Here is an 11,615-nt window from a genome sequence, read left to right on the forward strand (position 1 = left end):
CTTCACCTTTGGGTGATGGACATGTACTGTCTTTGAGCGACTATGATACCCCTAGTGAGTATAGTATTGATGAGATTTATGAATTTGCCTTCGGGCAACAATATTACTCTTACCGAGCACTGTTTTACTCGTACTTGTTTAACGAACGCATTTCATGGCATGCTAAAGTTTTCAGAAAATCTATTATGTAATATTATATGTGTTTTCAAAACAAGGGGTTAGTATGTTAAAAAAGAAAATGGTTTTCTTATTATTAGTATTATTATTATAAACTTTGATCCATTCACCCTTTTGTTTTGCGCCCCCTTAGGAGTTAGAATCAAGGCATAGGATCCTAGCATCATAGCACTTCGGCATAGGTATCTTCGAGTTTCCTTCTCGGTGTAGGACCCACTCCTTTGTTCGTACTTTCTCTATTAATTCTTTTACATTATTCTTGATTAGTTGTATGCTTTGAACATGGTTTTGCATTGGTATGTTCATTTCTAATTACGTATTTTATTCGCATGCATGTTTAAAATGTCTTCGTCACTCTCAGGTGTCGGCCAACACGTGCGGGTATTTGGGGATATCAGGATTGGGGCGTGTCAGTAGGTAAATTTTTTCATGTAATTATATAGTAGGTAAATTATTTTCATGAAATTAAACAATATATATTGTTTTAAAAAAATTAATTTTCATAGTAGGTAAACTATTTTCATGTAATTAAATTGCAGGTATAAAATTAAGAAATAGATATTGTTTCCATGAAATTAATTTTCATAGTAGGTAAATTATTTTCATATAATTAAACAATAGATATCGTTGAAAATAAACAAAATTAGGTATATTCAAATTGAAATTTATTGTCGAAATTAAAAAAAATTCCAAATTAACTCATTCATCTAGAACCATATATCATGGCTATAATACCTTGCCAAATTCAATGCCCGTGATCAATTAAAACAAAATTACAAGAACTTTTCATACTGGCTTAGATATAAAAACGGACACACAAACTTAATTTGGTAAGTTGCTTAGTTGGATCCTAATCATTGGGTTTTATTCGGATAAATATTATATGATGGGCTAGAGGCTGGAAAAAATGAGTTTGGAGGGGGAAAGTTAAATTTTCAGTTTTAAAAATAAAATAAAAAAATATTCATACACACAAAATGTGTGAGTAAATGCTAGTTATAATTAAAGGAAAACTAATGAAAATGATTTGAAAACTTTGAGTTTTAACGATAAAGACAAAATAAATGGTAAAGTGAATAGTACAATGATTGACTTTTTAGTGTAAAAATGTGATTTTTCATTAAAGTGAATAGTACCGAAAGCTTTTCGTTAAAATTTCCTATAATTAATTCAAGCCATGTGTAATTTGTTGGTTCCATAAATTAAGCACTAAACCTATCAAATCAAATTCTCCAACCCACATATCAAGAATTATAGCTGAAAGAAGAAAAAAATCTTTCAAGCTGGTCAGACAAATGAGAGGTAAATCAAGAAAGAAAATAAATCTATTTTCAAGACATCTATTACATAATGAAGTTCACTCGGCCAATAAATAAAAGGGACACTTTGGATGCGGTCCTTAACTACCAATTTTCTTTGATTGAAATCTTGGTGGTTTTTAACTTTTGATTGAAGTCCCTGACATTAATGTAATATTGTATTTTTATGTAGGTTATTATATTTTTAAATTAAAAATAAAATTTGTAGTTATTTATATTAATGAGATTTTAAATGAAACCCATATTTTATGGGATTAAAAATATTAAAGATGAATTATACTCTTCAATATATTGTGTATGTGTATATATGTATATATGTGTGTGTGTGTGTGTACATGGGTACGTTCATCAAAACTAACCAAAAAATTATTGTACCAAAGCATGGGTGCATTTTTCAAAAGCACCAAAAAAAAAAAAGCCGTAATAACATTATTAAATTTCTTCTATTAAACTTGATATGGATACATTCTCAAAATCAACAAAAATAGAATGTATCCATGAATGAAATTTTATATAAAAAAATGGGCACATTTTAAATTAAAAAGAGTACATTTTTAACAAATTGGTATATTTAAGAATGGATACATATAAGCTTTAAAAATTGAAAATTTTTTATAAAAATTTAATGGGTACAAACTTATTCTAATTGTTGATGCACAAAATCAGTAAGGACTTTGGTACAACAGAAAGTGTTAAGTTTGTGACCTTTGCTAGATTGCTTCGGTCACTAGTGTGGATAAGTATGTAAATAGATAGGGACAGGGAAGCAAACACAAGATGTACGTGGTTCACCCAGATTGGCTATGTCCACGGAGTAGAGGAGTTCTCATTAATTGTGAAGGATTTATACAAGTACATAGGTTCAAGCTCTCCTTTAGTGAGTACTAGTGAATGATTTAGTACCAATGACCTTAAGAAATATTGTTGGTTCCTATAATTAATTCAAGCCATGTGTAATTTGTTGGTTCCATAAATTAAGCACTAAACCTATCAAATCAAATTCTCCAACCCACATATCAAGAATTATAGCTGAAAGAAGAAAAAACTCTTTCAAGCTGGTCAGACAAATGAGAGGTAAATCAAGAAAGAAAATAAATCTATTTTCAAGACATCTATTACATAATGAAGTTCACTCGGCCAATAAATAAAAGGGACATTTTGGATGCGGTTCTTAACTACCAATGTTCTTTGATTGAAATATTGGTGGTTTTTAACTTTTGATTGAAGTCCCTGACATTAATGTAATAATGTATTTTTATGTAGGTTATTATATTTTTAAATTAAAAATAAAATTTGTAGTTATTTATATTAATGAGATTTTAAATGAAACCCATATTTTATGGGATTAAAAATATTAAAGATGAATTATACTCTTCAATATATTGTGTATGTGTATATATGTATATATGTGTGTGTGTGTGTGTGTGCATGGGTACGTTCATCAAAACTAACCAAAAAATTATTGTACCAAAGCATGGGTACATTTTTCAAAAGCACCAAAAAAAAAAGCCGTAATAACATTATTAAATTTCTTCTATTAAACTTGACATGGATACATTCTCAAAATCAACAAAAATAGAATGTATCCATGAATGAAATTTTATATAAAAAAATGGGCACATTTTAAATTAAAAAGAGTACATTTTTAACAAATTGGTATATTTAAGAATGGATACATATAAGCTTAAAAAATTGAAAATTTTTTATAAAAATTTAATGGGTACAAACTTATTCTAATTGTTGATGCACAAAATCAGTAAGGACTTTGGTACAACAGAAAGTGTTAAGTTTGTGACCTTTGCTAGATTGCTTCGGTCACTAGTGTGGATAAGTATGTAAATAGATAGGGACAGGGAAGCAAACACAAGATGTACGTGGTTCACCCAGATTGGCTATGTCCACGGAGTAGAGGAGTTCTCATTAATTGTGAAGGATTTATACAAGTACATAGGTTCAAGCTCTCCTTTAGTGAGTACTAGTGAATGATTTAGTACCAATGACCTTAAGAAATATTGTGAGAGAATGATCTCTATTTATAGAAGAGAGTTTTTAGTTTCATTCTGACATTGACACATGTCGTGTTGTGATTGGCTTCTGATGTTGACACGTGTCGTGCTATGATTGGCTTCTGATGTCGACACGTGTCGCACTGTGATTGGCCTCCTGGTTGGAGGGAAACTCTTATGGGTCCTTGACGGTATAACGTTGACCGGTGCTCAATAGTTTCGGGATTGGTCAAGTATGGTACAAATAGTGCTTCCCTAAGTTCCCGAGTGAGGGAAGCTCCTCGGTTGGGGATTTGCAAGATCCAAGCCATTGAGTAATCATGAAACTTCTAAGTACTGAAGTGTGGTATCATTTTCACTTGCCTTATCTGTCTCATACATAGATGTGGCATCTTCTCTGGAAGTACTTTTCCTCCATCTAGGGGTGGTATCTTTAACCGATGAAGATGCACAAGGTAATGTATCAATTTCACTTGAAGCTTATTTGTAGTTTCGGGCTTGGTCAAGTGCGATACAAAACCCTATAGTAGGAGTCCTCCAAGTCGCTGAGTTAGGAGATTTGCCGAAAAAGGTAACAGACAAGGTAAGCAATCAGACTTCCAAGCAAGCAACCTGGATATGAGGTTCGACTTTGTCTTCCGGTTGATTGTTCTCCTTTTCCTTATGTCATAAACAGCAACAAGGATAAGGAGAAGCAAATGAAAAAGAGATGATATGAGATACTTTTGCTTTTGAAGAAGTAACTTTCCACAGGCTTATTCTTAAACTGGGCTAGAGGGTTTTCTGGTTTCCTTCAGAGTATAAGGCCAACTCAAGAATTTGAGGGTTAAAACAAGTCCATCAAATCAAGAGTGCGTTCGACCTTGATGATATGGGATACTTTTGTTGTTGACGAAGTAATAGATGTATCGGCATGTGTTCTGTTACGCTTCTCTCCACATGCTTCCTTGTATCCTTCTCACTTGCCCTATTTGTTCCTCAGGCAGATGTGGTATCTTCTCTGGAAGCATAAGATGTTGAAGATGAGTACTCGAGAGCAATGCCAGGTAAGTAATCAGGCAAGGGGTTCCAGGCAGTTAGTTCCTGATTGGAAGCTTGATTCCAAGTGCTGACTGATTGCTTTCTTTCTCTTTGTCTTGCAGGTAAGAACAAGGCCAAAGGAAAAGACAAGGAAAAAACATGGTATGGGATACTCTTGCTTTTAACCCTGATGATATAAGATACTCTTGCTTTGGTGTGGCTTGTTTGCAGAGGTATTATCGGGAAGAAAAGAAGCTGAGTATTTCGAGAGACTTCGTTGGGAGTGCCCTCTCAGATATGAGGAAGGGTTGAGCATTTTTGCAGGTCTGCCTGTCCGTGGAGAATGAAGGTCGACATATATAGGAGTCTCCCTAACAACAAGTAGTAATGCTATTCTTTTACCCTTCTTGGTCGTAGCAATGTAGTGGAAGCTGCAAGCTTCACATGTTTTAACTTTGTTAGAGCACTTTGAAAAAGTGGTATGTGGTATCTGGAAAGCTGATGTTGCGTGTGAAGATTGCAGATAAGCTTTATCCAATGAAATTTGGCTTTCGAAGTTCGAAGAGCGATGCCTCTTCGGTTTTCGAACAAGCAATCTTGTTGGGGAGCGGTGCCTTTTTGATTTTTAAGAAAGCAATCCTGTTGGGAGTCTGGCTTTTGAGATTCGGAGAGCGGTGCCTCTTCGATTTTTGAGAAAGTAATCCTGTTGGGAGTTTAGCTCTCGAGATTCGGAGGGCGGTGTCTCTTCAATTTTTGAGCAAGTAATAATGCTATTCCTTTACCCTTCTTGGTCATAGCAATGTAGCGGGAGCTGCAAGTTTCACATGTTTTAACTTTGTCAGAACGCTTTGAAAAAGTGGTCTGTGGTATCCAGAAAGCTGATGTTGCGTGTGAAGATTGCAGACAAGCTTTATCCAAGGAAATCTGGTTCTCGAAGTTCAGAGAGCGTGCCTCTTCGGTTTTCGAACAAGCAATCTTGTTGGGGATTTAGCTCTCGAGATTCAGAGAACGGTGCCTCTTCGATTTTTGAGAAAGCAATCTTGTTAGAAGTCTGACTCTTGAGATTCGGAGAGTAGTGTCTCTTCGATTTTTGAAAAAGTAATCCTGTTGGGAGTCTCGCTCTCGAGATTTGGAGAGTAGTTCCTCTTCGATTTTTGAGCAAGCAATCTTGTTGCGAGTGTTTTCTCGAATGTGAGTAAAGGTTGGGCATTTTTGCCAGTTTGCCTTACCACGGAGCACAGAGGTTGACACATATTGGGACTTTCTAGTTATCAAGCAGTGATGCTGTTCCTTTACCCTTGTGGGTAATAGTAGGGTAGCTGGACCTTCAAAATTTATGTGTCTAAACTTTGTTAGAGATCGTTGGTTGCGTGTGGAAAGTGGTGCCTCTTCGAAATCCGAAGAGTGGTGCCTCTTCGATTTTTGAACCAAAAGCCCTGTTGCCCTTTCTTTTATAAGGGCACCAATTGTATGCCAGGAGTACATTCAGAGAGTTATTGCTTGTAGGAATTTTCCCCTTACTTTAGAGATTTATTGCACTTCATTTCTCCTTTATCATTTCTGATAATGTCTTGCCCATTCGACCTTCGTTTTGACTTTAACTTTGGTGAAGAGGTAGCCATGCCTTCTCAAGACAACATATGGCGCCCATCCTTCTTATCCCTTACTGGTCCTCTTACCGTTGGGGACTCTGTGATGAAGAATGATATGACCACTGCGGTGGTGGCCAAGAACCTTCTCACTCCCAAAGATAACAGACTACTTTCCAAACGGTTTGATGAGTTGGCTGTTAAGGATTCTCTGACTCTCAGTGTTCAGTGTGCAGGTTTTGTGTCTGATATGGCCCAACACCTATTTGCTCAAACCTACCAACTTGAATCATTGGCGGCTGAAGTGATAAGTCTCAAACAGGAGATCAGATGGCTCAAGTATGAGAATAAACAGTTGCACAGGCTTGCACATGACTATGTTACAAACATGAAGATGAAGCTTGACCAGTTGTAAGAATCTGATGGTCAGATTTTGCTTGATCATCAGAGGTTTGTGGGTTTGTTCCAAAAGCATTTATTGCCTTCGTCTTCTGAGGTTGTACTGCGTAATGAAGCTCCAAATGATCAACCTTCGGTGCCTTCTCCTTCTGAGGTTCTGCCCAGTACTGAGGCTCCGAATGATCATCCTCCAGTGCCTACTCTTTCTGGGGTTCTGCCGACTGCTGAGACTTCTCATGAGCAACCTTTGTGAATGCTCCCTCTTGTTTGTTTATTTTGATTCATATATTTGTAACTTATTGGAGATATCAATAAACAAGTTTTGCTTCATTTCAACGTATTGTGTTAAATACACCAAGGCCTTCTTCACTATGTTCTTTGAATTTTTTTTCTTTTGTTGAAGCTTGTATGTTGAAGCTTTGAGAGTGAAGCATGTATGTTGAGGTAGTGCTCCCTTAATTTCCCGAGTAAGGAAAACTTCTCGGTTGGAGACTTGAAAAATCCAAGTCACTGAGTGGTCGTGAGACTTCTGAGTATTAAGGTGCAGTAGCATATGGTAGGAGTCCCCCAAGTCTCCGGTCAAGGGAGTTGACAAATGAGGCATTTCCTTTCTAAATGGTAGCCCAAAACTCCTCATTCATATATATTTGTTATGAAAGTTGTTAGGCTCAAAGAAGATGAGGCCTAGGCAATTTTTTTTTTTCGAATATTTTTTTTTTCGAATTTTTGAATTTTTGGATTTCCGAAAAAAAAAATATATATATATATATATATATATATTTTTAAGCTTTGTAGGTGAAGCTTTGGTGTTGAAACTTTGTAGGTGAAGCTTTAAGGTTGAAGCTTTGTTGGGCACCATGAATTGATTTTGCTTCACACTATCTTGATCAAGATAGTGTGAAGCTTTTGTAGGTTAAGCTTTTATGTTGAAGCTTTTGTGGGTCAAGCTTTTGTGGGTCAAGCTTTTGTAGGTGAAGCTTTTGTGGGTCAAGCTTTTATAGGTGAAGCTTTTGTGGGTCAAGCTTTTGTGGGTCAAGCTTTTGTAGGTGAAGCTTTTGTGGGTCAAGCTTTTATAGGTCAAGCTTTTGTGGGTCAAGCTTTTATAGGTCAAGCTTTTGTAGGTGAACCATTTGTGGGTGAAGCTTTTATGGGTGAAGCTTTTGTGTTGAAGCTTTTGTAGGTGAAACTTTGGAGTTGAAGCTTTGTAGGTGAAGCTTTGGAGTTGAAGCTTTTGTTGGATACCATGAATTGATTTTGCTTCACACTATCTTGATCAAGATAGTGTGAAGCTTTTGAGAATTTGTAGTTATCCTCCATTGATGAAGCTTTTGTGTTGAAGTTTTTGTGGGTGAAGGTTTTGTGTTAAAGCTTTTGTGGGTCAAGCTTTTGTAGGTGATGCTTTTGTGGGTCAAGCTTTTGTGGGTCAAACTTTTGTAGGTCAAGCTTTTATGGGTTAAGCTTTAGTGGGTCAAGCTTTTATAGGTCAAGCTTTTGTGGGTCAAGCTTTTATAGGTCAAGCTTTTGTGGGTCAAGCTTTTGTGGGTCAAGCTTTTATAGGTCAAGCTTTTGTGGGTTAAGCTTTTGTAGGTGAAGCTTTTGTGGGTGAAGCTTTTGTGGGTGAAGCTTTTTTGTTGAAGCTTTTGTAGGTGAAGCTTTGGAGTTGAAGCTTTGTGGGTGAAGTTTTGGAGTTGAAGCTTTTGTTGGGTATTATGAATTGATTTTGCTTCACATTATCTTGATCAAGATAGTGTGAAGCTTTTGAGAATTTGTAGTTGTCTTCCATTGATGAAGCTTTGTTGAATTTCCCTTTTTTTTTTGGGGAAACTAGAAATTTGAAAATGTGGGAGAGACAACATATACAAATTTTGCTTTCATACTGTTGAGCAAGAGATTGTGATGCAAGCCACACCTTGTAGTAGTCGAAGGTTTGGATGAACCATATAAATTGAATTTGCTTCGAAGGTCTGAGAATTGTAGTTGCCCTCCATTGATGAAGCTTTTGTTGGCACCATAAATTGGTTTTGCTTCACACTGTCTTGATCAAGAGTGTGTGAAGCTTTTGAGAATTGTGGTTGAACTCTTTTGATGAAGCTTTTGTTGGCACCGTAAATTGGTTTTGCTTCACACTGTCTTGATCAAGATTGTGTGAAGCTTTTGAGAATTGTGGTTGCCTTCCATTGATAAAGCTCTTGTTAGCACCATAAATTGGTTTTGCTTCACAATGTCTTAATAAAAAGTGTGTGAAGCCTTTGAGAATTGTGGTTGAACTCCTTTGATAAAGCTCTTGTTGGCACCATAAATTGGTTTTGCTTCACACTGTCTTGATCAAGAGTGTGTGAAGCTTTTGAGAATTGTGGTTGCCTTCTATTGATGAAGCTCTTGTTGGCACCATAAATTGGTTTTGCTTCACACTGTCTTTATCAAGAGTGTGTGAAGCTTTTGAGAATTGTGGTTGCCTTCTATTGATGAAGCTTTTGTTGGCACCATAAATTAGTTTTGTTGGCACCATAAATTGGTTTTGCTTCACACTGTCTTTATCAAGAGTGTGTGAAGCTTTTGAGAATTATGGTTGAACTCATTTGATGAAGCTCTTGTTGGCACCATAAATTGGTTTTGCTTCACACTGTCTTGATCAAGAGTGTGTGAAGCTTTCTACGAGTTGTAGTGTTTGCATTGTTACAGAGGGGAAATGTTTGAAGCTGATGCAAAAGGGCTGAATGGCTTGATCTTCGTATGCCATGCACTGAAGTTGTTGTTGGCTTGCAATAAGACTTTGTTGGTGACTATAACTCTTGTTAGGCATAAGTGCTCCTCTAGTTAAGTTGTCAAGCTTGAGGGTTTTTGATTATTTATGAATGATAGGAGTTCACATGTACAAGTTGTACCACTCGTCTTCTGGTAGGTGGAATGAATGGTGAGTTGCTTTCATCACTTGGTTGGTTGTACGAATATGAGTTCCTTCTTCCCCTGGTTGGTGGCATGAATGGCAAGTTGCCAAATGATATTAGAGTACGGGTTGTACATTTCATCACCTGGTTGGTGGCATGAAGGAGAGTACAGGTTGTACATTTCATCACCTGGTTGGTGGCATGAAGATGAGTTCCTTCTTTACCTGGTTGGTGGCATAGTGGCAAGTTGCCAAATGATATTAGAGTACAGGTTGTACATTTCATCACCTGGTTGGTGGCATGAAGGAGAGTATGGGTTGTACATTTCATCACCTGGTTAGTGGCATGAAGATGAGTTCCTTCTTCACCTAGTTGGTGGCATGAGTGGCAAGTTGCCAAATGATATTAGAGTACGGGTTGTACATTTCATCACCTGGTTGGTGGCATGAAGGAGAGTACAGGTTGTACATTTCATCACCTAGTTGGTGGCATGAAGATGAGTTCGTTTTTCACATTTCATCACCTGGTTGGTGAAAATAAGGGCAAGGTGTCTAGGCACATTGTAGCAAGTGTCGAAATACACAAAATATGTTGAACCCTTTCAAAACACAGTTGGCTTATGTATGAATGTGTTGGAATGTATGATTGAACGAATATACTGTGAAGCTGTTCGTTTATTTGTATAGTCTTATTGACATATACTTAGACTTTGTTTCATGTTGAAGCTTTGAACCCGAGTGTTTCATTGTTAGGAATGTAAGAGGATTAGGATCGAGTTGTCTAAATCACCTTTTTATTGAATTCATGTCAAATAGTCTTCGTTACATAGGATGCCGAACGGCTGAAGCTTAACACTTGTACAATGTGAATTTACTTGTAATAGTACTTCAAGTGATCAGCGTTTCATAGATGGCCAAGGGTCTTGCCATCAGAGCTTCTAAGCTTGTAGTAGCCAGGGCGACTGATGCCAACAACATCAAACGGTCCATCCCAGTTTGGACTAAGTGTTCATTCACTGGGGACTCTGTCGCAGAGTAATCTTTTCTTCAATACCCAGTCCCCTACTTTGAAAGAATGAGGTTTAACCCTGGAGTCATAGTAGTTGGAGATGCGCTGCTTGTAGGCGACATTCCTCAAGTGAGCCTGGTTTCTGTGTTCCTCGACTAGATCTAAGTTGAGGGTAAGTTGTTTGTCATTTTCACTTTGCACGTAGTTCTGGACTCGGAATGTTGCTTGCTCAAGCTCAATTGGGACAACTGCCTCTGTACCAAAGGTAAGTGAGAATGAGGTTTCTCCTGTTGATGTCCGATACGAAGTGTGGTATGACAAAAGAACTTGGGGTACAAATTCTGGCCAACAACCTTTAGCCTTGTCTAAGCTGGTTTTCAAAGTTCGCTTGATTATTTTGTTGATGACTTCAACTTGTCCATTAGACTGAGGATGAGCTGGGGAGGCAAAACATAAGTTGATGTTGAATTTAGAGCGGAACATCCTGAACTTATTGTTGTTAAACTGTCGCCCGTTGTCAGTGATTATCTCATTGGGAATGCCAAATCTGCAAAGGATGTTCTTCCATAAGAAGTCTTCTATTTTTGCCTCAGTAATGGTTGCCAAGGGTTCTACTTCGGCCCACTTTGTGAAGTAGTCAACTGCAACGATTGTGGGTGAAGCTTTTGTGGGTCAAGCTTTTGTAGGTGACGCTTTTGTGGGTCAAGTTTTTGTGGGTCAAGCTTTTATAGGTCAAGCTTTTGTGGGTCAAGCTTTTATAGGTCAAGTTTTTGTGGGTCAAGCTTTTATAGGTCAAGCTTTTGTGGGTCAAGTTTTTGTAGGTCAAGCTTTTGTGGGTGAAGCTTTTGTAGGTGAAGCTTTGGAGTTGAAGCTTTTGTTGGGTACCATGAATTGATTTTGCTTCACACTATCTTGACCAAGATAATGTGAAGCTTTTGAGAATTTGTAGTTGTCCTCCATTGATGAAGCTTTGTTGAATTTCCCTTTTTTTTTTTTTTTTTTTTTTCTAGGAAACTAGAAATTTGAAAATGTGGGAGAGACAACATATACAAATTTTACTTTCACACTGTTGAGCAAGAGATTGTGATGCAAGCCACACCTTATAATAGTCATTGTCCAAAATATCGATATTATCGACGAAATATCGTCGATAATATCGTCATTTTGAGATAGCGATATTTTCACACTTAACCCCTTAAGTATCGTCAA

Source organism: Malus domestica, chromosome 01 (assembly GCF_042453785.1).
Source record: "Malus domestica chromosome 01, GDT2T_hap1".
Classification (NCBI taxonomy): Eukaryota; Viridiplantae; Streptophyta; class Magnoliopsida; order Rosales; family Rosaceae; genus Malus; species Malus domestica.